The sequence below is a fragment of the Plecotus auritus genome (assembly GCF_963455305.1).
Source record: "Plecotus auritus genome assembly, chromosome: 7".
Lineage (NCBI taxonomy): Eukaryota > Metazoa > Chordata > Mammalia > Chiroptera > Vespertilionidae > Plecotus > Plecotus auritus.
The window spans coordinates 18,685,797-18,713,460 of record NC_137774.1 but is presented as its reverse complement, the minus strand read 5'-3'; the positions used below and the strand labels follow the sequence as shown (position 1 = coordinate 18,713,460).

General features: G+C 52.6%; 1 protein-coding gene across 2 annotated transcripts in view; it reads right to left on the bottom strand.

Moving 5' to 3' along the window:
• CACNG4 (calcium voltage-gated channel auxiliary subunit gamma 4) overlaps positions 1 to 27,664 on the bottom strand; it is a 50,516-nt gene that overhangs the window by 6,990 nt on the left and 15,862 nt on the right. The gene's annotated exons all lie outside the window — the stretch shown is intronic.

The window sequence follows — 27,664 nt, the reverse complement described above, 5'->3', positions numbered from 1 at the left end:
GGAGGGAACAGGAGGGAAAGGATGTGGGGGCTGTGCCAGGGGGTCATTCACTCACCCATTCACTCTGGACTCGGTCACTGCACGTGTGCCGGGCCCTGTGCAGGCCCAGGGCACAGAGAGAGAGGAAAGGCTCAGGCGTCGCAGTGGGAAGGTGCCCACATCTACGGTGAAAGGACACACCATCCATAACTATCCGGGGACGAGAGACCTCCGGCGGAACCGACCTGGGCAAGCAGGACCTGCGATCCCCGACCCAAGGGGACAGCAGAGCCACGTCTGAAAAAAATGGCCAAGAATCTGGGGACTGGGTGGAGGCGGCCTTCTGGGCAGAGAAGGAGGCGGTGAGGAGACAGGGTGTGGGCAGGGCTGGAGAGTTTGGGGAGTGGAGAAGAGGCTGGTGAGGCTGGAGGTTAGCCAGCCTGTGTAGGGCGAGGGGTGGGCCTGAGGAGGGGGCTGGAGGCTGTATGGGGATGGGCTCTGTCTGTCTGTCTGTATCTTCCCCTCTCTCAAACACACAGGTATGGCCAGTCCCTCCCCCAGGTACACGCCAAATCCGCACAACAGATTGCAATCCCCTCATTCAGGCGGATGGAAGGAAGAGAACGTGGAGTGGGAGAAACTTCCAGAAAGGCCAGGGCATCTCCTGATCGCCTGGTTTCCCCTGCCCACTGTGAGAAGCACCTTCCTAGATGGGACGCAGGACCCGTGGGTAGTTTAGTGACTGCAGGAAGGCAGGCCAGTCCTCCCTTCCAGAACCTTCCTTCCAGCTCTCCCAGCCCCTGCTCCCCCACAGTCCGGGAACGCCCAGGGCAGAACTGGACACGGTGGAGAGGGGGGCACACAGGGTGTCAGGCCCGGCCCTGCCAGCCAGCCCCTCACAGCAGGGCAGCCTCCCAGCTCCTGCAAGGAGCTCATCTTGCCGCCCCGCAGGGCCAGGCTGGGCGGGTCTCCAGCTGGGCCCACTTCATGTCCTGCAGCTGCAGCCAAGCGCCCTGCTGGCCCCGGCAGCTCAGCCTGACCTCACACAACGTGGGAAGCCGGGCCTGCGTCAGGCCAGCGTCCATCTCCCGGCACGTCTAATCAGGAGCAGCCGCTGATGGGCATGTGCACGCTGCTCTCCCGTCGTTTACCAATTAGCTGTCCTTCTGGCTGCTTCCCCGAGCTTTCCCTGCTGACTGCTGCCTCCGGAGAGCTAGGGTGCTGGGTAAGGTCCCCTGCTTCCTGCAGGCCCATGGGACTCCGGCCTCAGGGGCCACTGGTGGGTGGGCCGGGCTTGGTGAGGGACAGAGGAGGGTCTCAGGTGGTGCCTTGAGTGCTACGCACTTGGACCGTGTTCTCTGTGCTAAGTCAAACACAACTTACTACCCGCCTCAGTCTCCTCCTCTGCAGAACGGAGATAACCACAAGCCTTATCGCCTAAGGATTTGGCACAAGATAATATGTAAAAGGCACTTAGGTGTTTCTTGGCCCCTGGTGATGGCTCCGAGCAGGTTTGCTGCTATCGGACCCAGAAATCACACACCCTCTGCTCGGTGGGTCCTTACTCTTTCGTGAGTGAGTTAGCAGAGAATCACAAGTGTTTGTGATCAAGAGCGAGAGCACCAGGGCAGGCTGGGCCCGAATGGGCCAGCCACTCCCTCCTCTCCTTCCTGGCTCCCATACCCCAGACTCAGAGCAAGCATCTTCCAGGCCCGGTCGGCCTCCCGCACTTGCCCTGGCTGGGGATGGAACCTACAACCTGGGCATGTGCCTTGACCGGGGTTTGAACCCATGGCCTTCCGGTGCATGGAATGATGCTCCAATCAACTGAGCTACACCGGCCAGGACTCCAGCTATTTCTAATAATGCTGCTATAAACTTTCAGGTACAGGTTTTGGGAGGAACCTCAGTTTTCATTTCTCTGGGATAAATGCCCAGGAGTGCAAATGCTGGCTCATACGAGAGGTGCATGTTTCGCTTTATAAGGGTCTGATAAATGGGTTTCAAGAATGCCTATATCCTTATTTTTAAAATGGAATTATACTCTAAAACCTGCTTTTTCCATTGAACAATATGTACAAACATCTCTCCAGGTCAATACCTATAGATCTTACTTTTAAGAAAACCTGTTTATTATTTATTTATGTATATTTTTTATTGTTGATGGTATTACAGATGTCTCCCGTTTACCTCCCCCCACCCCTTTACTCCCATCCTCCCAGCCCCTATCCACCCATCCCAGGTCTTCACCACCTTATTGCCCAGGGGCAATTCATGTAAGTATATAAGTTCTTTGGTTTATCTCTTCTCATCCTCCCAACCCCACATCAAGGTATGTCAGTCTGTTCCATGCCTCCATGCCTTGGGTCTTATTTTGTTAGTCAACTCGTTTTGTTCATTAGATTCCACAAATAAGTGAAATCATGTGATATTTGTCTTTCTTGGATTGGCTTATTTCACTTAGCATAATATTCTCTAGGTCAGTGGTCGGCAAACTCATTAGTCAACAGAGCCAAATATCAACAGTACAACGATTGAAATTTCTTTTGAGAGCCAAACTTTTTAAACTTAAACTTCTTCTAACACCACTTCTTCAAAATAGACTCGCCCAGGCCATGGTATTTTGTGGAAGAGCCACACTCAAGGGGCCAAAGAGCTGCATGCGGCTCGCGAGCCGCAGTTTGCCGACCACGGCTCTAGGTCGATCCACACTGTCCCAAAGGGAAAGAGATCCCTCTTTTTTTTTTATAGCTGCATAGTATTCCATTGTGTAAATGTCCTACAACTTTTGTATGCATTCATCTGCTGATGGGCACTTGGGCTGTTTCCAAATCTTAGCTATTGTAAATTGTGCTGCTATGAACATAGGGGTGGATATATCATTTCTGCTTGGTGTGTCGGGATTTTTAGGATATATTTCCAGAAGTGGGATTGCTGAGTCAAACGGAAGTTCCATTTTAATTTTTTGAGGAAACTCCATACTGTTTTCCATAGTGGCTACACCAGTCTGCATTTCCACGAGGGTTCCCTTCTCCCCCACATCCTCGCCAGCATTGTTGTTTGGTGATTTTTTGATGATAGCCATTCTGATCGGTGTGAGGTGATATCTCATTGTGGTTTTAATTTGTGTCTCTCTGGTGATCAGTGACTTTGATCATTTTTTCGTATATGTGCTGCCGAAGCGAGCACTATTTTTTCATATGTCTCTTGGCCATTTGTATGTCCTCTCTGGAGAAATGTCTATTCAGGTCTTCTGCCCATTTTTCAATTGGATTTTGTCTTCCTTTTGTTGAGTGGCATGAGTGCTTTATATCTTGGATATTAGCCCAAAGAACCGTAAGTTGATATTAATCCAAAAGTTGCTGAAAATCCTGGAAGGAAATGAATAGTGTAGGGACCAGTGGGATAAATCTTGCTCCAACACTGATAATGCTAAAAGGAAAATACGCTTTGACAGAAATGAGGAAGCCATATATTTATACATTCAATCTGAAAATAAAACTCAGGTTTTGAAACATTAACTTGGGTATACACACGATTGTTCCAAATCTCTTCCAATGTGTTTTGCTAACCTTATCTCTATGGGAGGCAGCCCACTGATGTTCCGCTCTCACATCAATGTTTCTGTCTCCCCCCGTCTCTCTTCCTCTCTCTCTAAAAATCAATAAAAAATCTTAAAACAAAAACCAATAAAACACCACAAAACAAAACTCGGGAATTGGGCCAGAGGGAGCTCTCCCTGCCCTAAGAGTCTAGGAATGTACACATACATCATGAACCACCTTTGTTAAAAGAAACATCTGGAAAGAAATATCTTAAAGTGTGTGCAGTGTTTCGTTCTGGGTGATAGGGTTACGAGCGAATTAAAATTCTCTTCTTTAGATTTTTTTCTGTATTTTTGGAGTCTTCCACGATGTATGAAAATGAACCAATATGGCTTATTAAAAGAAAGGAAACCGAATCTTTGATTCCGAGTGAACGGGTGGCGGTGTGTCTGAGATGAGCACAGATCCACCTGGACGTGGAAGCAGGTGAATGGAATGTGAACTGTGGTGCTGGGAGCGTGTGCCAGCAGCAGACTACGGCCCGCGGGCCGGATCCGGCTGTTCTATCCGGTTCTCTTGCTCTCCCCTCCGCTCCTTTACTTTGAATTTATATTAGTTCACACAAACACTCCATCCATGCTTTTGTTCCGGCCCTCCGGTCCAGTTTAAGAACCCATTGTGGCCTTAGAGTCAAAAAGTTTGCCCACCCCTGGGTTAGCCTCTGGGCTGGGCTGGTCCTGCCTGAGACGTCATGCCCTTAGCTAGGATGACCAGGCCTCAGGGAACAAGGACATAGGTAAAACCAGGAAAGTCCCAGGCACACAGGATGAGTTGGTCACCCCGTGCGTCACTCCAGGGTGCCCCCACAGTGGGCCACCTCAGAGATCTGTCGTGACAAAGGGGACCCTGGAGGAAAGAATGCTCGAGGGAGACTTAATAATGGTGATCACCTGCTTTTCACAAGCACGCGTTCACGTGCTCCTCACTCGCTCTAACCAGCAGCTGCGGACACCGATTGAGAGTGAACGGACACCCTGAGCTGCACCTTGTGCTTCTCAGCCCCCCTTTCACTCCAGCCTTCACGGATGCAGCCACCCACACAGCACCTGCTGATGCCTCCATTCGGCGGCACCAGCTATTTCTTGCTTTTTGCCCCATGGCTCTGGGTGGATGGCCCAGGGGAGCTGCCTTGCACCTCTGTGTGTGTGGACGCTAAAAGCTCGAGGGATTACCTTTGAGCAGGAAGATGGGAGCTGGTGGATAAATGTTCCCATTCTCCAGGCTTAGATCCACTCCACCTACTTAAGGGAGGCAGGTCCAGCAGGACCGAGTCAAGGGATGATCAACTCAGGGTCACTCCTGCACTGGCGCTCCCTCTATTTCAGTGTCACTCCTCCCAGCCCTCCCCCATGCCCGTTCCCTAGGAGGACCCCTCCCCCCCGCCCCCCCCCCAATAAACACCGCCTGCATGCAAGCCCTGCCCAGGCTAAGATGAAAGCTCATGCGCTGAGCACGTTTGATGCATCAGCCCATTTCATCTTTGTAATAAGACTCCTTTGAAGCCGGAAGAAAGAGGCTGAGAGATGTTGAAGGGCCTGTCTTCACTACCCTCGCTGCAGAGGCCCAGCTGTGGATGATCAGACAATCTCCCTTACGTTGCAAAGGAAAGTCTTCGCCCACTTTAAACACGGGGCTCAGGGGACACCTGGGTGCACGTGGCAGGGCGTGGCCCCTGGAGTCCAGCTCTTTGAAGTCTCATCATTTCCTCCAGCCCCAGCCTGACGCTGCCTTTCCAGGAAACCCCTGGGCCGCTGGCCTTTCTCCCCAAGGCTGATCAGGATTTTAAAATGCTCTCCCATGGTGTCTCCAGGCCTTGGTAGAGGCAGCTGGGGATGGGCGGGGCTGTTAGAGAAGGAGGCCCACGTGGAAGGCCCCTTCCGGCTCCAGGACAGGATGTGAATATACCGCCAGAGGGGCTGGGAGAAGAGGGCACTGAGTGGGGCTTTCCTGCAACCGTCCTTCCCACAACACTATTTGTACTGAGCACACACTACTGTGCCCGGCGCTGGAGCTACAGGTGTGAGGTAGGCATCGCCCTAAGTGCCCGTTCTGGGGGAGACTGGTAAGACAGAAAGATGAAATAAGTGACTGTCAGTCTCTTTTCGGGTGGTGAGAAGAGCAGGCAGGCCAGGGAAGGAGTTGGAGGTGTTTCAGGTCCAGGGCTCCTATCCCGAACTTGTGGCCGAGCTCAAAGCTGAGGCTGGGGCCTCAGGTGTGGGCCCACATCTGCAAACAGATACCCCTGTGGGATTTCAAAATATCCTCACCATTCCCACCCTCCCGGTCCATTGGAGGAGTGCATCCCAGAAGAGGCCCAGCTGCTGATTGGGGCCGCTCAGATGGGAGGAGGAGGGAGAATGAGGACCACATGGGGCCAGACATGCCACCAGCTTCATTTGAATCATCTGTGTTGGAAAACAACCCAACACGTATTTTTCTAAATGGCTATCAATTTGGACTTTGTAATCATTTGAAGTGGCTGTGTCCTACTGTACCTTGGGTCATTGCATGCCGGGCACAGCCCTGGTCCAAGGGCCACATGGACCAAGTCCTTATCTCAAAGTGGGGCACCTGGGAGGAGCGCCCCGTCCTGGTGCCAGTCAATTGCCAGGATGGCGTCCCCTCCGATGTTTTCCCAGAGCTGCTTATCTGGTGAGCTTGGCCCCTGCCCTGCCCCTAACCTCCTGTGGGAACAGACTAGCAGGACTGGAGGGCTGTATGTCTCCAGAAAGGACCCAGGCATTCATGGAGGAAGTGGAGAACTGGAGGGGACAGGGTTTTGGCCAGGCTGGTGGGTGAGAACTTGGGGGAAGAGTGTTCTCTCACAAAAAGAATGATGGCTAGGATTTACTTGGCATCTATTATGTGCCAGGTACTACTTGTAATCATCTGACATTTATTAACTCCCTTCACCTTCATCATAACCCTATGAGGTATAGGGTTACTGACACTATTTGCTACTAGGTGCCCTAGGCCACCCGAATTCAGAGTGTGTGCCCTTACCACCCCCCTTACCCTGGAGGCAGGACACAGTGTGCTCTCTGAGCTACATGTAGTTCTGATTGGCCAGAGCATGATGGGGGAATGTGGGTGCCCAACACGCTTTATTGGTGGGAAAACTCTTGGGCTAAGGGCACTGGCTGATGTTTGAGGCTGAATTAACCTGTGACTGGAAGATGGAGATGTTCAGGCAGAGGGTGTGCAGGTAGGCCAGCCTTGTGTTCTAGAACCTCAGACAGTCTGGCATGGGTAGGGAGCAGCAATGGGGTGCAGCAGCTGGGCTGAGGGTGTCACCTGATAGGCTCAGATGGGACTTGATGGTACAGTCTCCATGGAGTCACCTGAGGTTGGAAGACCCTGGGTGGGCAGTGGCCACTTCTGAAAGGAGCAGCAAGGGATGAAAAGAAGAAACGCAGTGGCAATCGGTGGGCCTGGTTTGGGGAGACTCAGTTCTTGTCCTTCGACGTGCCTGCAGATGAGAGGCCAGAGGCCAGGATGGAAATGACTTGGCCAAGTTCATTCCAGTGCAAAGAGGCAGGAGTATTCGTTTCTAGGGTTGCCATACCAAAGTACCCCAAACCAGGTGGCTTAACTAACAAATACCTTGTCTCGAAGTTCTGGAGGCCAGAAGGCCAAGATCAAGGTGTGGGCAGGGTTGATTCCTTCTGAGGGTTCTGAGGAAGGATGCGTTCCAGGCCTCTCAGCGTCTGGGGGTTTGCTGACAATCACTGGTGTTCCTTGGCTTATGGGACCATCACCTTGATTTTGGTCTTCATCTTCCAATGGCGTTCTCCCTGTGTGTGTCTATTCATCTCCAAAATTGCCTTTTCCCATAAGGACACCAGTCTTACTGGATTAGGCTCCACCCTAATGATCTCGTTTTAGCTTGGTTATCTCTTTAAAGACCCATGCTCCAGATAAGGTCACATTGGGAGGCTTCAATTGTGTTAAGACTTCAATTGTGTCCCTGCAAATTCAATGCAAGAATTTGAAGGGACACAATTCAGCTCATCACACAGGTTTTGAAGCAGATGCTCAGCTAGGTGTCCAGGCCAGTGCTTCAATTTGCTGTCAATCCAGGCTTCATGCTTCTCCCACCCACCCCTCGAGCTCTTTGCTCCCCGTAATTCCGCACCCCCCCTCCCTGCACCCCCCCCCCCCCCCCCCCCCGCTCAGGGCTCTCCCTCATAATTCATTGACTTCCATGCTATCTCCAAAGAACACTCCTAATAGCTGTGATTTATCAATTGGCATCCGCTGGCGTCCTCCTAGGGCTGGCCTCTCTCCAGCTGCAGCTAGGCCGGCTGTCGGATAAAGAAACTCCAGGCTTGGAGAGGCAGCGTGGACTCAGCTGGACTTTCCTGGCTGAGACCTTGTTAAGCCACTATGACCTTCAGTCCCTTCACCCAACTTATATTCATTGAGCTCCTGTTATGTGATAGATGCTGGGGACCCAGCAGAGTGTCTGCTCACTAAGAACTCACATGCTCTCTTACTGGACACAGGGATGCATTGTTTCTCAGCTTCCTTTATAGCTCGATGTGGCTATGTGACTGAGTTGGCAAATGGAGTGTGAGCGTGCCCTTTCTGAATAAGGCTCTAGAGAAGTTGGTGTGCCCCCACCAACTCCATTTGCCCCCCACCCTTCCCACCAGCCACAGGGAATGGTGGAGCCACAAGATGGAAAGGACCTGGGTCCTGAATGCCATTGTGCAGGAAACCGGCCATGAAGAGGACCACCCACTCTGCACTGTTCCATGAACAATGAATCCACTTCTTTTATGTTTAAGACATTATACGTTTTGGCATGTTTCAGTTACAGCGAGAATCAATAATACAAGAAAAAACCTAGACAGACATGGTCTCTGCCATTCTGGAGCTTGCTGCTTATAGTCATTCAATTATGACCGAGGAAAGAAGCCTGAAGGAGGGGTCCAGCGCTTCAAGAGCATGGCCTTCACGGAGGAACCTGGCCTCAGCTGCAGGGCAGAGGTCAGGAAAGCTTCTCCCCACTAGGAAAATGGGGAAATATTTTACCATCTTTCAGAGCTGAGGGGAGGCCCAAGGAGGCCCATGGTGGTCAAAGCGTTTTGAGAAGGATAAATCCTGATGATGTTGTCACGGTGAGAATATAGTTTTTAACTCCTCGTTTCTTGGAGATGCCTTTGAACAGACCTGTTTTCTGACTAAAGTTTGGGGAGGAGCCCTTCGTGTCCTCTCCATGGCCAAGTGCTTGGGATTCACAGCAGTCTCTCTGGGCAATGACCACACCAAAAACCAGGGTTTCACACTTGCTCTTTTCTTGCTGAGAGTCACTGAGGTGCCTCATTGTCCTTATAGGATCTGGCTTGGGTTTTGATGTAAACACGGCTCATCCATTCAGCCCTTTGCTCATTCTTCCTTTTAATTCAGCAATCATTTATTGATGGCAGGCTGTGGGAGCCCAAAGACACGGGTCCTGCCAGCAAGAATTTATAGCCTCGTTAGGGAGGTGAGTGCACACATCGCCTTAGAACAAGGCAGCCAGTGAGCGGCACAGGCTACAGGGGAGGTGGCAGGTTCACAGAGTTCCAAAGAATTGGGCCTGAGTGTTGGATGGGTCATCTGGGCAGTTCTGGGAAGGGGCTGGGCTCAGAGCCGGGGGGAAGTAGTATCAGATGTTCGGTGGTTCCGGCACAGAGGCACGTTAGGGAGTTAGGAAAATAGCAGGTGTGGGGGTGGTGACTGAGGCTGGAAAATGTAGGTGGGGCTGCAGGGAGGTGGCCTGGATTGCCCTGCAAAGGAACTGGATTTAATGCCCCCGGCTCCAAGGTGCCACCGTGAGCTTTCCTTAAGCTGGAAAGTCTTTTCATGGCTAATGCCAGGAGCTCTAGTCCCTCTCGGCTCTGCATGTCTGCGATTTTATTCCCAGCCTGGCGAGGTGTCACTTGACCTGTTAGGTTGTAGGGCCCTACCCTGGGGCCTCTTGGGCATCTTATTTTAGTCTCAGAGGAGCCCAGCTGCCCGGGAGATTGCAGGCTGCACTCCCCCAGGATTAACAAGCTCTCTCTTCATTTGTTCCCCTCACATTGGAGCTCCTTGTGAGGAGGGACACATTTAAACTCTGGCTCAGTCGGCAGCTTCCTGCAGCTGCCAGACAGGCCATGGCAGCCTCAGTAGCCACTGCTGCCAGGAGTGCAGGGTGAGGAGGCCAGCCGGACCTTGGACTCAGCCTGCCGCCCCCTCGCTCCCTGTCACTCACAAAGACAGAGCGATGTTGAGGAGCATTGGGCCTCAACTTGCAGTATTTCAGACCTGACAGAGGATGAATTCTATAGGGACTTGGACCCCAAGTCTCCTCCCTCAGTTCTAGTCTGTGACCAGGCAGCAGGCAGAGGGCTCCATCTCCAAGCCACCTCCTAGCTCTAGCAGTCTAGGTGACTACTAGGTCCAGTACGCTGTTTCCCCAAAATGGGACAACCCAGAGGAAGGCCAGTGGAGGATTTGGGGGAGAAGACACACTTGTCATCAGCATCAGGAAGGTGGCACCTGTTGCAATGGGGCTGGGCTCTGGTTCAGTGTCCACTAGGTGATGGGGCCTGTCAGGAACCAGTTCTGGTTCAAGCCCCTTCCCCAGGCAGTAGGTTTCCCAGAGACAACTCTATTTCTGCCCCAAACTCTTATCTCTATAGACCTGAAGATCACTTAGTCTGGTAAACTGCGGCATCTCGATCCTGGGCTCTAGGGATTCTGTGCTTGGACAGCTTGGCAGTGACTTGGGGCAGGAAATGGGGAGAGAAAGGGTGGGCCATCTGCCCACTGCTAAGCCCATCCCGAGACTCTGATGTGCCTCTGAGGTGTACCTGTGGGAATGGGTCCCTCACATAGGTGGTCCCGCCTCAGCCAGAGATCCTAGCCCACATCTGCCCTGAGCTTGACCAATCAGATGCACTCTTGGGAGCATGGATTTGGATCAGAGGAGACCCAGGGACTAAAAAATGTTGGTGAGTTCACCAACGGGGTATTTTCTCAGTGGTCTGTGCTGCCAGCTACAAAGCTTCTGGTTCTCCCCTCCCTCATCTTGGCTGTTAAACTCCTTCAATGCTTTGGGACCCTCCACACCCAATAAAGTCCTCTTTGGAGATCAGGCCAGAAGTTGATTTCTGTGCCTGGAACCAGGAGAACCCTAACCTCCAACCAGCTGCACCTTCCTCAGGGGAAGGAGATTCCAACCCAGTTCTCACGGGCTCCGAAGCCCGAGTCATACTTCCTTCTTCAGGGCACGCCTGCAACACTTTTACAAGGTACAAAAAGGGGCACAGGCTCCCCAGAGACTACAGGGCCAATGGGGGAGAAGGGGCGTTGCATCGGGGGATGGGGGTGCCAATCAACGGTCCCCATGCACCATGTGGAAGCTGTGTGACCTGTGAGTTTCAGCCTCTTGAGGTGTCAGTCATCTGGGAAAGCAAGCACTGGGTTGACCAGTTAGCCGTACAGCATCTGTTTCCTGATGGACAATGTGGGGTGTCAATGGACTTCACACAGTTTCCAGGAGGAACAGGAAATGAGACCATTTGGAGTCAGCATGGAAACAGCTCCCAGAAGTGGCGACTTCTCCTCCATTCCAATAAGAAAAGTCTTCCTACCTGCGGGTGGCCCATGAACCAAGCCCTGGAACCACGTCTCCTCCCACATAGTGCTGCCATCGCAAGGGATGCCTGCTGTGAAGACCTCAGATACAGCTCTAGAGTCCCAGAGGCCCCCATCCTCCCCACCAGCTCCTGCCCACCCATCCTGGCCCTGGACAGGAGGCAGGACCTTGGCTTTGCTCTCACCACCCTCCATCCCTCATCTCTCACCATGAGTTCTTCAAGAACCCACAGCGCCTCCTCCAACCCTTCGCTGCAGAGAAGCCGGGATTTTCCAGGCTTCCTGCCGAGATTCATAATTGAACGGAGCTGGGGAGATTTCCCCAACCAATAGCTGGTTTTCTCTCCTAACACAGGGAAATGGGTAGTTATTGTCTCTGTAGTTTTTCTATTCGTATCTGCTTGATAACTGCGGCTTGGAGGAAATCTTAGTACCAAGATTTGAATGCTTTTTCCCCTTTCTTTCTCTCCTTTAATGAGGAGCAAATATGAAGCTCCAAGGGGTCAAAGAGCTCGCTGCAGCTTCCAGGCTTTTCTGTTGGTTTCCCCTGCAGATCTCTGGAAAGTTATGCTTCAGTAACCCGAGTTTTAACCGAAGGCGTGGGTGAGGAAAGGGAACCACATTGTGCAACTATAGGCTTCTAGAAAGGGCTCCTGGGACCATCCACTTCATCTCCTTTACTTGACACTTTAAGAACCTGATGCCTGTGGAGGAGTAGGGCCATTTCCATGGTGACAGAGTCAAGCTAGAACCCTGTTCTCTTGACTTCAAGTTCAGTGCTCTTTGCCAATCCCCCATAGCAAGGGTTCTCAACTGGGCAATTTTGCCTCCAGGAGACAAAGTCTGGAAACAGTTTTAATTGTCAGGACTGGGGGTGGTGGTGATACTGGTAGCTAGTGGGTGGGAACCAGGATGCTGCTAATCATCCTACAATGCACTGGGCAGCGCCCTAATAAGGAAGGATCCGGCCTAGAGTATCAACAAAGTGGCCTGCAGAGCTCTGACTCCTCTTTCCTCAAGTCCAGGACAGACATTGCTAATCAATTACAGTCCTTTTTTCCTGATCACAGTCTAAATCAAGCATGTCAAACTTGCGGCCTGCATGCCTCGTTTATTTGGCCCGTGTTAGCCATTGAGTTTGACATGCTTGTTCTAAATGCTTCTCAAAGCAGTATTCCCATGCAGGGCTACCAGTCGAGGTGATACCTAGATCATGTCATGGCTGAATACCATAGAGGTGGCAGGTTCTGAATAATTCCACTTGGGTCTGAGTCCTGGCTCCGTCATCACCTACTAGCTGTGTGATTTGGGGTCGTAATGAACTGCTCTGTGCCTCATTTTTCCCATCTGTGAAATGGGGCTCAGAAATGGGAAAACCTTCCAAAGGCTGCTTGAGGGGTTAAACAAGTTAATGTAGTCTTTGAATGTCACCTTGTCTGCGACATCATATGCCTAAAACATGTAAGCTGTCATTTTTTAAAAATATGTTTTTATTGATTTCAAAGAGGGAAGGAGAGGGAGAGAGAGATAGAAACATCAATGATGGGAAAGAATCATAGATTGGCTGCCTCCTGTATGCCCCCTATTGGGGATCAAGCCTGAAAACTGGGCATGTGCCCTAACCAGGAATCGAACCTTGACCTCCTGGTTCATAGGTGGGCGCTCAAGAAGTGAGCCACATGAGCTGGGCATTAGCTGTTACATCAGCCCTGCTCTCGTGACAATGAGGTATCTGAAGGGTACCGGCCAGGTTTGTCCCCTATCAGGACTGACATGGACTCTTCCTCATATACCCAGGCCATAGCAGCTTTCAAAATGAGCATATTCCAAATTGATTTGATTCTCTGAATCCTCTACTCTATTGTTGAATCCCTGTAAATTATTTCAGTTAATCACTGTTAGTGTATGCTTAATTTCTGACTGTCCTTTTTCATGTCTTTGACATTCTCACCAAGATCCTTGACAGTCTCATGAAAGCCCTTGAGTTACCTTATAATCACGGTTTTGAACTCTATCCGGTAGTTTGCTTCCATTTGTGACATGTTTGTTTCTATGTATTAGGTAGAGCTGCTATGTCTCCTGGAATTGGTAGAGTGGCCTTATGTAGTAGGTGTCCTATAGGCCCCAGTGGCTCAGCCTCCCCAGTCACCTGAGCTGGGCACTCAAGGTGTGCCCCTTTGTGGGTTGTGTGCATAGTCTTGTTGTAGTTAAGTCTTGATTGCTGATGGTGTCACTGGAAGGAATTGACCTCCAGGCCAATCGGGTGTGAGGACCAGCTGCGACTACAGTGGGAAGAACTGTGTTCAGGAGACACCCCTATGGAGCAGGACTTGCTTTAGTGGGGCTTTGGTGCTCACTGAGTCTGCCTTTTGTGGATGTGTAGAGTTGTAACCTGCTATGGTCTGAAGCTGTTCACCGGGTTCACTGGCTCTAGGGCCTCCAGGGAGGTGCAAAGTCAGCCACTGCCAGGGACCACCACGTGTGATGCTGGGGCCCCTTGCTCCTCATGGGTGGCCGCGGCAGAGACTATCTCCCTCCCCATTAAAAAAGCAGCCCACGTGGGTGCTGATCCAGCCCTTTCCTCCCTTCCACCCCTCTTACAGTCTCAGTGTGCTTTCTTCTTTACTTCTCTAGTTGTAGGACTTCATTCAGCCAGCCTTCAGGCAGTTCTGGAGGATTGTTCTGTATTTTAGTTGTAATTTTGATGTGGTTGTGGGAGGCGGTGAGTACAGGTGTTTACCTACGCCCCCATGTTGGTTCTCTCCAGACTTGCTTTCTTAGATCAGTCCTTCTGAGGAGTGGGGGACAGAGTGGGGGCAGGAAGGCCAGGCGGAATCCAGGCTCTGGGACAAAAGCCTCATTCCAGGTCACTGGCTGATTTGGGGTAGAGAGGGAGGGTTCCTCAGAGCTGATCTGTGCCCCCATCTCAGTCCCTCCTCAGACTAATCATCCATCCCCTTGGAAAGTAACCTTGGCTTAGGGACACTAGAACCTCCCCAAGTGGCCTCCTCAGGGCTGCTCACTCCTATCCTCCTGGGCGATGTGGTCCCTAGCCCTCATTTGTCCTCCCACGCCCCTCCCAGAGGCCCCAGTCTGTTGATGGCTCAGGGTTCCAGGGCAGGTGCCCCGTGGCCCTTCTGTCTCCAGGCCCTTCAATTCCCAGGCCCAGCTCACTCAGCCTCAGCTCCCTCCAAGGGCTTTGAAGCTACGGCCTGAAGCTTTTGCTTGTATGAAAAGGAAAAAAATAAAATGCAAAAGCCAGCTTCCCTACCTCCATGGGCACAGCAGGGCCCATGAGTGGGGCGTTGGTGGGCGGGGCCGAGGCCGTGACAGGCTGGCTGGGAGCAGATGAGGATGGAGGAACCCCCGGGAACAGAGCGGAACAACTGTCACTGTGAGTCAAGCAGGCCATTTATGGGGAGGATAAAAGTTAATGGGAAGCCATACTCCAGCTCCTCACCATTAAGCAAGAGAAATGCTGGTGAAGAGGAAAAAAAAAAAAAAAAAAGGCCTGGAATGAGCAGGATTGTGCTTACTGGGAGCCTGGGGGAGGCCGGATGGAAGCCTGCTAGGAACAGGTGTGGGGAGCTGCATTCATCACCTGATTAGGAGGCAATCAGTGTCTGGACATCACTCATTTAGTCTCCTGTTCAGGGCTTCTTCATCAATTACCCATCACTCATTCCCAGGGCAGCTGAGGAGGAGTGGGCCCTCTCCCCCTAGGCCAGTGGTCGGCAAACTGCGGCTCGCGAGCCACATGCGGCTCTTTGGCCCCTTGAGTGTGGCTCTTCCACAAAATACCACGGCCTGGGCGAGTCTGTTTTGAAGAAGTGGCGTTAGAAGAAGTTTAAGTTTAAAAAATTGGGCTCTCAAAAGAAATTTCAATCGTTGTACTGTTGATATTTGGCTCTGTTGACTAATGCGTTTGCCGACCACGGCCCTAGGCCATCTAAATAAGCCGTGCTCGCTCACAGGAGGTGGCCCAGGCCGACAGCCCAAACTCGAAGCCTCCTCTGTCCTAATAGTTTGTCCTGGTTTCTCGCCAGTCTCCGGAGGTGTGCAAGGGACACAGGGCCGCAGTCTGTGGAGGGGCAGCCCCTCGGGTCAAGCAGCTGCTCCCAGGCTAACCAACACTGTTACTATAGTAACCACCACCACAGCTAACACTTATTGAGGACCTCACTGATCTAAGTGCTTTAAATGTTAACTCATTTGGTCCTCATGACAACCCTGTCACGTGCTGCTGTTATCACTAATCCCATTGTATCCATGAGAAAAGGGAAGCCCTGAGAGGTTAAGGGACTTGCCCAGGACCGCCTGAATCCTCAGTGCAGAGCTGGGATTAGAACCCAGGAGCGTCGGCCTTCAGAGCTTGAGGCCTGAAGCCACTTGGCTCTACCACCATCACACACTGTGTGCACTACACACAGGCACCAGCAGGGCATGCAAAGGCTGGGGGAGCCCGACCCCTACGATGGAATGTTTGTTGAGCTCCCTGGACCAGCTCAGGAGCACCGCTCTCACCAGCTTCGGTACCATACTAGGCATCCAAGTACACCAAGATGATGGGTGTGTCTCCTTGGAAACGTGTGCTCAGGTGGGAAGACAGAACCAGGCCGGGCGAGGGAGAAGGTGTGTCAATCACTTGCAAATGAAATGGACCTGGACGCAGGGCACGTGGCCGGGGGTTGGACTGCATTGCATGGGCTGGCTCGGGAGTGTGCTGAGGCCACCCCCGCCTGACCCTGGGTGAGCTCAGCCATGCATTGCTTGCTGGAAAGGAACTTCCTGCCTGCCTGGGGGTTGGGGAGCCACTCAGGGCAGTGGATGCACGAGTCCTGGAGGACAGGGACTTCGACCAGAAGTTTTCAATCCTAGGCTCAGGAATACACACATTAAACAAAGCCTGGGGACCTCACTCGGGGATCCCCCAGCTCAGAGGCCCTCAAATTTTTGGCGTAGATGGATGTCTTCCCCCAGTGACTCTCTATTCAGAGCTGCCCTGAAGTGTCCCGCACCCCGACATTTCAAGGGATCCGCTCAACATCCTGGACCTTTGCAATTCTCAAAAGTTTCTTTGCTGGCTTCTGTGGCCTTTTTCTCGTGTACTCTCCTACTCTCCCTGACTGTTCTCTTTAATCTCTCTTCTCAGAGTGTTCAGAGTTTCTCCTCTGCCGCCCCCCTCCTGTCTTCACACTCCCGGCAACCTCTGCACTCTAGTGGCTCTCGCCACTCTCAGCATCTGATCCCCAATCCATAGCTTCTGTGACTTCAGACCCAGCATCCAACTGCCCCATGGACACCTCCACCTGGGTGCCCAGCAGGGACCAGACTTGGCATGGCTCACACAAAAGATCAGCCCGCCTTGGTGACCCTCCACCTCCCCTCCTTGTCTTATGCCCCCATCCTCACTGGTAGGCGTCTAGTCTCCTCCTCCTCCCTGCCTAGATTTCATCCATCAGCTGATCTTGCGATGTTATCTCCTCAAGATGCCTTATCACTGCCTCCCTCAAAATCACCGGCAAGGGTGATCTGGTGACATGGGACTCTGACCACACTATCATCAATGATACAAGACAAAGTTTGGGCAGGTCAGCCATCATGGCCTGCTTCCTGTTGACCTGAGTCTCATGGCTGACTCCACCCTCCAACAAGGAGCTGTGCTCAGTGGTGGCTCAGTGGTCAGGGCCCATGCCCGGGTTGTGGGCTTGATCCCCAGTGAGGGGCGTGTAGGAGGCAGCCAATCAATGATCTCTCTCTCCCTTCCTCTCTTAAATCAGTAAAAATACATTAAAAAACACACACAGCTGTGCAGGGTTCCTCGTTCGCGCCATGCTCTCCTGGACTATGTCCTGGTTCCGGCTCTTCCCTTGCCTGGAGGCTCCCTTCTCCCCCTCACCGTATGACCTCCTAAAAGTAGTCAGGTCAGGAGCCACCTCTTCCAAGAAACTTCTGGACCTGCCTCCCCTTTTCCTTCACATGCACTTGATGCTCTGTGCACACCCGCATCATTGCAACTTCCAGCATTGTATTCAAATCGTCTCCCCCTGAGCCAGGGGTCTCATCTCTGCTCAATTCATGCCGGTCAAATTGCACTGAACCTCTTTCTCCAAAGGGGCTTCGGTGGGGCTGGGGGCATGGCTCTCTCCTGGCCCCGTTTTCATGTCCACGGTGGGAAGAACATCCACCCTGCACCCCCCCGCCCCCCTGGGGTGAAATACCCCAGAAATGCTACCAGCGTGCCCAGTAGCAAAGCTGAAAGGCTCTGGCGGGACCTGCCGTGCCTCTCTGTTCACGAGATGCCAATGCCACGCGCTGCTTGTCATCAGCCCTCCTGAGTCAACAAATCACTCCCGGGGCACGAGCCAAGTGTAACATGATAAATGCGGCTGCTCTCGAGCGAGCTGAACCCACGGGCCGCACTCCGACCCATCGCTGGGGATCTGGGGTGGCGGCCGTCAGACAAGCTCCATTTTAAGCAACACGAAACCCCAAGTAAAAATCACCATCGTGTAAGTAGGCTGAAACGAGAGCAACAAGAAAAAGAAGGAAAACCCAGAGGTCTGCCTAGATCCCATGTCCAATTCCATACACACTGTCATACCTTCCCACAGCCTTGATGTGTCAGAGGGAATGCTGCCAACCTGGAGACCAAGGCGTGGACCCTGCGAGGCCTGAGCCCTCCATTACGCCCCCTTTCTTAGCCGGGGCTGAAACCTGCAGGTCCTCAGGCCCCGTGAGAAGCCACCGCAGAGTGAAGACAAAACTTCCCTTATTCAGTAAGCTGTTTTTCCTCCCAGGTGAGGTTTGGTGCGGGCGGGGACAGCACACGGTCCCGCTCCCCGGCAGCACTTGCCCTGCCTGTGGACAGAAGCCCCGATGCCCATTCCCCCCATTCCCCTTCAAGTAACAGCCGGAAAACGCAGCTTGTCCGGGTCGGCAGCGCAAGCTGTGGCTGGGAGCCAGCCCCACGACCGGGGAGGCCTGAATATTTTACATCTAATGCCTCCGAATTATGGGCTTTACACCTTTGGACACCAGAATTAACTTGATTTGAATGGGCCCTGGGGAAATCTGTTAGAGGGAAATAAGGGTGTTAGATGGAATCTAGGGTACTTTGCGAGGTGGATCCCAATTCCTCATGCGCCCCCGCCCCCATCCTGGAACTGTCACTCACTCAGCCTCTGAGAACAAAGGAAGGGGAACTGAGAGCTGAATTTGCATGGGCCTCCTGCCACGCCACCATTATGTTTACTGCCAAATGCTTCTGAAAACCCAGCAGGTGGGTACTGATGTCCCCATTTTACAGCGGAGGAAACTGAGGCTCCCGGAAGTGATATAAAGTGCAAGTGGAGAGCAGGGTTTGAACTCAATGATCTGGTCCCAAAACACATGCTTTTTCCTTAAACCACACCCAGCTCAGCGGTCGCCAGGGGTGGGCCAGGGGGCCAGGGGACAGTTTGGCAGTCGGCTGAGCCTTGTTATGAGCTGTTGGTACTCGACAAGTTGCTTAGCCGCTCTGTGCCTTGTTTTCCTGCTCCACTCGCCAGGATAATCACAGGACCCGCCCCGTGGGGGAGGATTAGGTAAAGCAGGAGAGGCCCTTGGCACAGGGCCTGATGTGCTCTCTCCCTGCAGTGTCGGCCCTGAGAGGAGAGGCACTGTAACTTTAGCTCCCATCTTGACATGCTTTTCTCCCTGAATGACAGGGTGCACGCGGGCAGGCATGTGGGTGAGCCGGTGCACGGCGGCTCCAGCTGGGACTGCAATGGCAGGAAAGGCGGGTGTACCACTGTGTACCTGGCCCAGCCCCAGCCCCAGCGGTGGTGAGAAGCCACCTTTTGCCCGCAGTGCATGCATTTGGCTCTGAGCAGACAAGCACCATGGGGCGGGGCGGGGGTAGGGGGTGGGGGAGAAGCACCGAGCATCTTCCAGCCGTGGATGACAAGCCCCTGGAAGCCAGCGGCTTTGCCTGCCCAGCCTCTCAGAGCCTATGTCTCCAGCCGAGCCCTAATTCACAGGCTGCTGCCAAAGCTCATTAATAAATGATGGAAAACCTCTCAGCAAACGTCGAGCCCCCGCCGCGGGCCTTGGACCCACACGAACTAGTCAGGCAGCCTTGGGTTGTGAGGCCGGGCAGGTGGCCTGCAGAGCCACACGTGGGGGTATGAGACCTCTTACAGCCAGTCCACACCTGCCTGCCACGTGGGAATGCTGGAGGTGGGGTGGGCATTCCTCTGGGATTTCCCCTGGGAATCCAGGTTGGAGGGCTCTGCTGGCTGGAGTGACAGGTCAGTCTGATCAGTGTTTTCTAACTGTCCGGGGAGCTGGAGAATACAGCAAGAAAAGGAAAAGCACTCACAACCCTTACTGGGTGGGGGTGGGGTGGGGGCTACCTGGCCCAGGAAGTGAGGTTACAGGACCAGCAGGTTGGCTTCAGCCGGGGGAGGGGGGTGGTCACCAATTCTACCCCTAGAGACCGACTCTGTTTCAGTGCCAGGAGCCCAGTGTCCCTGTCCCCATACAGCTTGATTCACGGAGACGGCCGACCTCCTGGTTGTCCACCTGCCCAAGGATCATCATGGATGGGAGTGGTCAGGCCCCATCATATATGGGGCTGCATAGGGTGGTCCATGCCCTGTCTGGCTGGGAAGATCAAGTCTATATGAGACTCTTCTGAGATTCACGCAGAGAACACGCTCGAGGTGCCAAGTGGACCAACGGTCGATCACGCGGGAGAAAAGGCAAGCTTCACTGCTTGGCTCAGCACCAGGAGGGTGGGCCCCTCCTCCCATGGCCTCTGGCCTCTGGCAGAGAACCCTGCTCACACTGTATAGGGAGGAGGGAGGCGGGCCTTTCCAAAGGATTTTTTGTTTGGGGATCTCCTTTCATCTTCACCTTGTACCAGGCAAAGCTGTAGTGATTCCTACCATTTGGGAGAAGGAGAAGGGGCAGGGGCAGGCGGGCCCTGCCCAGAGGGCAGGCTGGAGCCCGGCCAGGCCCTCTGGCTCCAGGGCCAGGCCCCTTCCACAGGCACCACCCATCCCATGTTTTCTCTGTGGAGGAGATACGGTGGCAAAGGGAAGGGAGGGGGCTGCCATTGACTGAGCTCCTAGCAACTGGCAGTGCTTGACAGTTTAACTGATCTAATCCTCATAACAGCCCTTGAGCCTGGTATCACTGTCTCCTTTATAAATAAGGAGACTCAGATTTAAAGGGGGTGTGGAAGAAAATTTTCCAAGGCCACTCCCCCAAGTCACGGTCAGAGCCAGGACTCCAAATCAAGTTCATCTTGGCCTCAAAGTCAAGTTCTTCTGAACTTGGTAGGCGGAATTCTAACATAGCTCCCCGAATCCCCACCCCCTGGTGTGTTCCCCTTGAGTGTGGGCGACACCTGTGAGTAAGATCAGGTGAGTTACATAAGACTCCACGGGCATGCTGGAGGGGGGTAGTCAGAGAGAGGCCCCTGCTGGCCTGGAAGAAAGCATATCGCCATGTTGTGAACTACCATTGGGGCCACCTGGCAAGGAACTGTGGGCCCCCCAGGTGCTGAGAGGCCCTTGGGGGATGGCTAGTGAGAGAACGGGGCCTCAGTCATACAGACATAAGCAAACAAATTCTACCACCAACCAGTGAGCTTGGAAGAGAACACCAGGCTCCAGAAATGAACGGAGGCCTCCTGACACCTTGGCATCAGCCCTGGAGACCTGGGCAGAGGGTCCATGGAAACTGGGAGATAGCGCGTCTGTGTTGCTTTAAGCCCTAAGCTTGTGGTAATTTGTTAAGCATAGAAAACAAATACCTTCCTCATCCAACAAGTCCATTTAGCCTTCAGTAGCTCAGTAAAACCTTGAAAGCAGCCAGTGACTCAGAAAGAAATAAAAATATTCATGTCACCTTGGGGAAAGGATTTTACCTGAGACTCGGTTTCCTCAAGTGTGAACGGGGATCATGCCAGTCCCTACGTCACAGGGTTGGTGGGAGGGTTAAACGAGAGAACACATATGTGTTCTCAGCTCACAGGGTGAGCTCTCAGGTACTAAGGAAATAGCATTTCTCTTACTTGAGGTCACCCACCCTTGGAAAGGGACATCGGAATAATCTCGGGAAGCTGGTTAACTTGGTAGCTATTTGCAAGGTTGCATTAATTTCCCTGGATCCGTTTCCTAGGGTCACTGTAAAAAGGCCCTGCAAACCAGGATGAAACTTATTCTTTCATAATTCTGGAGGATTCACGACCAAAACCAAAGTGTCGGTGGGCCTTGCCCTCTCGGGAGGACCTGAGGCGGAACCTGTCCCTGCCTGTCTCTTAGCTCCTGGTGCCTGTGGCCATCCTTGCCTCTTGCTGCATCCCTCTGCCGCGTCTTTCCATGGCCGTCTCCCTGTGTGTGCCTCTTCTCTTCTCCTTAGGATGCTATCTATTGGATTTAAGGCCCATCCAGATCGAATGTGACCTCATCTTAACCTGATCACATCTGAGAAGCCCCTATTTCCAAATAGGACCTCATTAACAGGTACTGGGGCTAGGACTTCAACATCTCTTTTGGGGGACACAATTCAACTCACACTACACCCCCCAATGCTAAAGATGGGAGTAAAAAGCCCTTAGCATCCTCCTTTTCTCATTTAACTCTCCTGCCTTTTCAATGCCTTACACATGAATCAGAAATGGGAAGCCGCCATCAAGGAATGTCTGTAACATTCCGGCCTGGGAAAGGTGAAGAGCAATCCATCCTTCCTGTGTCCCATATCCTTAAGGACCCTCCGAGGAGCAGTGGAGACCAGGAGCTGCTCACTGCTGTCTGATGGCGAGAGATGTGCAGGCCAAAGGAAACACGGGGATGGGAGGCAGGCCTGCAGGAGGCCAGGCTGACTGAGAAGTCAGTAGGCAGATGCATCGATGATGGAGCTGTATTTCTAAGAAAAACAGAAAAGCTGCTTCCTCTCTCTAAAGAAAAGCTGGTGTTGCATATTCCAGGGACCTTCGCCTGACTCCTCTGCCCTGTCTCCTACTGGGGGCAGTTTACAGAAGGAAGATGCAGCCATCCAATGGCTCAAATGATCAGGCTGGCTGAGTCACAGGGCACCATGGAGGAGTGAGCTCTGAGCCCGGATGCTTGTGCAACAGTATAGGATGGGCTGCAGGCAGATGCAACTCCAGATGCCCCGTGATGGCCTCGCACGATTCCAGGTGTTGGCACATGGGACTCAGATGGCCAGGCTGTCTTGTCAAGCTGGTGGCTCTTTGGCCCTATTGTGTGTGCAGTCACACACCTGTGCTACAAATCTGCCTCCCCACTTGCTGCAGACCTGTGGCATGCACACACCAGGGGCAGGTCCAATCTCAACACACCAGTATCATACGTAAACCTGCACATATAGACCAACAGTAGACACTGTTCACCACCCACCAGGGCAGCCAAGAGTACCCCTGTGTCCCAGCGAACTACATTTCCCAGGCTCCCTTGCTCTTGACTTTCAGTAGGTTTGGCCATTAGGAGGCTCCGATAGAACATGAGAGGGTGGGAGGAAGGGAGAAGTGAGGATATTTCCTTGGACAGTGTGGCAGCTGCCATATCTCTTTGAAGAGTCCTAGCTCCTTCTGGAAAGTCCCTCACTCTGGGGTCCCAGTTTCCTCCATGATCCGATGGCCTGGCCTCTGGTAAAACCACCTCTTATTTTCTCTCCACTGTAGGTGCCTCATGGTTCCCCCAGATGGCTCCTCAGCTCTTCCATCTCTTGGGTCATCAACTCCCTCTATTAAATGTCCTCTGTCTGAAAGACATAGAGTGGCTTCTGTTTCCCCGATGGACCCCGACGGACAGAGTAATGATGACCATTTATTACATACTTAGAATGTGCCAGTGCCTCTCATTATGTCATCTCCTTGAATTCTCATGTGAGTAGAGGATGGGGTTGATATATTGGCTCCATTTCATAGCTGAGAAAAACAAGGCTCAGAGAATATATATAACTTGTCCAGAGAAACCTCCATTTGAACTCAGTTGTCATGGAAAGAACAAAAGCTTTGGGACAACTCTCATCTTGACCCCTGAGCTGTCTGACCTCAGGCCAGTGACCTAATATTTCTATGCTCATTTCCCAGTTCTAGAATCTCCATCACATCACCCCATACCCATTCAGAGTTACTCCCATTCCCCTCTCCCCCGAGTCCCTAGCAATCATTAATCTGCCTTCTGTTTCTACGACTATGTTGAATATTTCGCACAAATAATACCACATGCGGATGTTAAAGGATGAATTGCACCCTTTCCCCTTAAATTCCTATGTTGAAGTCCTAACCCCCAGAACCTCAGAATGTGAGACCTGGAGCCATTGCAGATGTAGTTAAGAAGGCCATTCGGTGGGCCCTAGTCCAATGTGATGGACGTCTTCATGAAAAGGGAAAGTCTAGATGCAGACATGCACTCAGGGAGAACACCACACGAGGATGAAGGCAGAGATGGACAAGCCAAGGAACACGGAAGAGTAACAGCACACCACCAGCAGCGGGGGAGAGGCCGGGACAGGGGCCCTCTCACCACCCTGCAGACGCCTTGATCTTGGACTCCTGGCCTCTAGAACCACAAGACAATGCACGCCTGTTGTTAAGCCACTGGTGGGTGACACTTGGTTACAGCAGCCCTAACCTTTGCACCTGGCTTTTCACTGAGCATGATGTTTTCTAGGCTCACCCGTGTCTGCGTGTCTCCTCACTGGGTTCTGTCCTCCAGTCTAAGGCTCAGTTCTAGAGCTGGGCATCTCTCAATAGTCAGCGGAGCGAGGTGCTCTGCCAGCCAGCACTGCAGGTGGAGGCTCCCTTCGCTGGCATGGCCAGCCCTCCCAGGAGACACAGCTGGGAAGCTCTGTTTCTCCCCTGATGGTCACACCTGTGCGGTCCTGGGGTGCAGAGCTACCCCATGTCCTGCTGAGAAACAGGTACCGGCCTGCCTGGCTCCTCTCCTGCCCCAGTCAAGCCCCCAGCTCTCCCCTGGGACCAGGGGGTAGGGGCTTCCCTAGGGTTGCTTCAAGGTGTGGAGGTCAGGAGCATGGCATCCAGAGCCAGACTGCCTGCATCCAAATCCCAGTGTCAGAGCGGCCACTTGGGAGACTTACTGTAACTCACTGTACCTCACTTTGCCCACCTGTGAAATGGGAATAAATAATGAAGAAATTAGTGAAATGAAAAAAATGCTCAGAGTCACTGATCATCAGAGAGATGCAAATTAAAATGACAATGAGGTATCATCTCACACCTGTCAGAATGGCTACCATCCACAAATCAACAAATGACAGATGCTGGCGAGGATGTGGAGAAAAGAGAACCCTAGTCACTGCTGGTGGGAATGCAGACTGGTGCAGCCACTGTGGAAAATAGTATGGAGTTTCCTCAAAAAATAAATATGGAACTGCCATTTGACTCAGTGACCCCACTTCTAGGAATATATCCTAAGAAACCCGAAGCACCAATCAGAAAGAATGTATGCAACCCTATGTTTGTAGCAGCACAATTTACAATAGCTAAGATCTGGAAACAGCCCAAGTGCCCATCAGTAGACAAGTGGATAAAAAAGCTGTGGTACATTTATACCATGGAATACTATTGCAGCAGTAAAAAAAGAAAAAAAAAAGAATCTCTTACTCTTTGAGACAGCATGGAAGGAACTGGGGACTATTATGCTAAGTGAAATAAGCCAGTCAGAGTAAGACAAGGATCACATGATCTCACTCATATGTGGAATCTAATGAACAAAATAAACTGATGAACAAAACAGATCCAGAGACATAGAAGCATGGAACAGACTGTGGAATCTCAGAGGGAAGGTGGGGGTGGGTGGGTGGGTGGGTGGGAAGAGATCAACCAAAGAACTTGTGCGCATATATGCATAATACAAGCTGTGTCACTGACACAGACAATAGGGTGGTGAAGGCCTGGGGTGGGGTGGGGTGGGGTGTGGGGGAGAGGTGGGCTAAAGGGGGTCAATGGAGAAAAAAAGGGGACATATGTAATACTTTCAACAATAAAGATTAAAAAAAAAAGAAATTAGTGAAGACATGAGAGCCTTGTACAGTCTGGTTCAACCAGACCAGCTAGTGGAAAGGGCCCCGCTGTTCCCCACACACAGGCAGCTGGACCCCGCAGTCCACTCACGAAGTCCCCTGGTACTCACACCACCCGCCCTGTCACCCCCTGAGGGGTTCTCCTCCCTCCTTCCCACATCCAGTTTCTCTCCAAGATGGATCGCACAATCACCCCCTCCTCCTCCATTCCATTGTCCTAATTCAGGGTTTATCACACCAGATCTGGACTCTTCCTCTGTTTTCCGTTCCTGGTTTCCCTGCCTCTAGCCCTGCTCTCTCCACACCTTCCTCCCAATTTTTCCACATTCCAGAACCTCCTCAGGGGCTCACTTAGGACCTGGGACTTGGCAGGCACTCGGTGACGTGGAGCCCCTGAGTGCAGACACGCAGGCTTGCGCCTTCGCCCATGCAGGTAATTCTGCCCGGAACCCGCTCCTCCTCCTCGTTTTCTTACTGAACTCATGTTCATCTTTCCAAACTGGCTCAGATGACCTGCTGTCTAGAAAGACTCCGGTGACCACACCGATGCCCACCCAGGCCATGAGAGATGACAGACTTCAAGGCGTGAACACGTGAGAAGTCTTGTCAGTTGAAACAGGTCTGAACCACGGGACTCACTGATATGGAAATGTCTTCTCCTCTAGCAGGTCAATGAATGAATGAATGAATGAATGAATGAATGAATAAGAGAGAATCCCTGCGTCCTCAGAACCTGGCTCAGGCTAGGTACACACATTCCCAATGAGTATTTGCTGGGTTGGCTAGACCTGAGGAACACACAGGCAGCAGGTGGGGCTTGATGGGGCAGGAGGGGCCTGGTGGCAAGCCACCTGGGGGGGGGGGTGTCTTTGTTACTCCAGCTGTGTATTTGTTTTAAATTGTTATTGAGGATAATATGCAATGAGTCATCCTAAGAATGCACTTGCTGAATGCACATCTGCATCCATGTAACTACCACCCAGATCAGGTGCAGATCATGTTCACAGCCCCAGGGGCTCCTTCCGCCTCCCGGGCAGTTCTCCACGAAGGAAGCCACGCTGCTGACTTCCATGACCCCGGAGGAGCTCTGCCTGCGTTTGAATTGGATGCGAATGGAGGTGTGCAGGATGGTCAGACTCGGTTACCCCATCTGCCTTTTGGAAGCTGGGAGTCACCCCGTGAATGCCAACTATCGGAATCCGGGTGTGAAAGCGTGCTGGCAGGTGGGATCCCTGCTGAACGTGGGAGCCGGGGGTTGGAAGTGCAGTTAATGCCGCCTTCAAGGAGCGGTCTGGAGCAGAATGCTTTTCACCGTCTCTGCTGAGAGCACCCCATCTTCAGAGCCGCCCTCAGTCTGACAGCAAGTCTTTCCTCTCCAGGCGGCATGAGTCAGACCCGGGCCCCGCTTCCTGCATTGTTCTGGTCACGACGCTGTGCCCACCTCCTCCGAGAAGCCTGCCGGGCCCACCTCCCGTGCCTGGCAACCGCTGGGCTGCACCTGTGGGTCTGGCTCTCTCGCCACATCTGACCTCCCTCCCTGACCAGCATCAGCTGCCTGCACTGTGTTCTCTGGGTTCCCCGGGTCATAGTTCAGGACACTGAGCCACCCACAGCCTCTCCTCAGGGAACTGAGGCTGCCTCTCTTCCCTGCCGTGCAGCAGGCAGAGGACGGTGTTTCCCATGGGCACGGGCTTGCAGCCAGAGGCGGGTGCAGTGCTGGCCTGGGTCCCAGACCGACAAGCCTGCCTCAGTCTCCCCACCTCTCACGGGGTAACCGTGCCATGTTGTAAGGATGAGACAAACTACACTTAAGCATTTTTCAGAAGCCGTGGCTGCCACGGTTAAGGCTTCAGCACGGCTCGGTGCTGAAGAGGATGGAATCTGGAGCTAGAATGCCTGGGTTTGAATCCTGACATCACCACTATTTTATAAATATATTTTATTGATTTTTTACAGAGAGGAAGGGAGAGGGATAGAGAGTTAGAAACATCGATGAGAGAGAAACATCAATCAGCTGCCTCCTGCACACCTCCTACTGGGGATGTGTCCACAACCAAGGTACATGCCCTTGACTGGAATCGAACCTGGGACCTTTCAGTCCGCAGGCCGACGCTCTAGCCACTGAGCCAAACCGGTTAGGGCACATCACCACTTTTTACTTAGCCCCTCTGTACCTCAGTTTCCTCATCCATACAATGGAAGTCATGCCAACCGATCTCATAGGGTGGCTGAGAATGAACTAAATCAACATTTAAAGGGCTTGGGGTAGTTCCTGGCACAGAGCAAAAGCCAGGTGAGTGTTGGCTCTCTCTCTCTCTCTCTCTCTCTAGCATTACCCACCTCTGATGAGTGGGAGGGTCTCCTTGGGGTCTCTGAGCCCCAGCACCTCT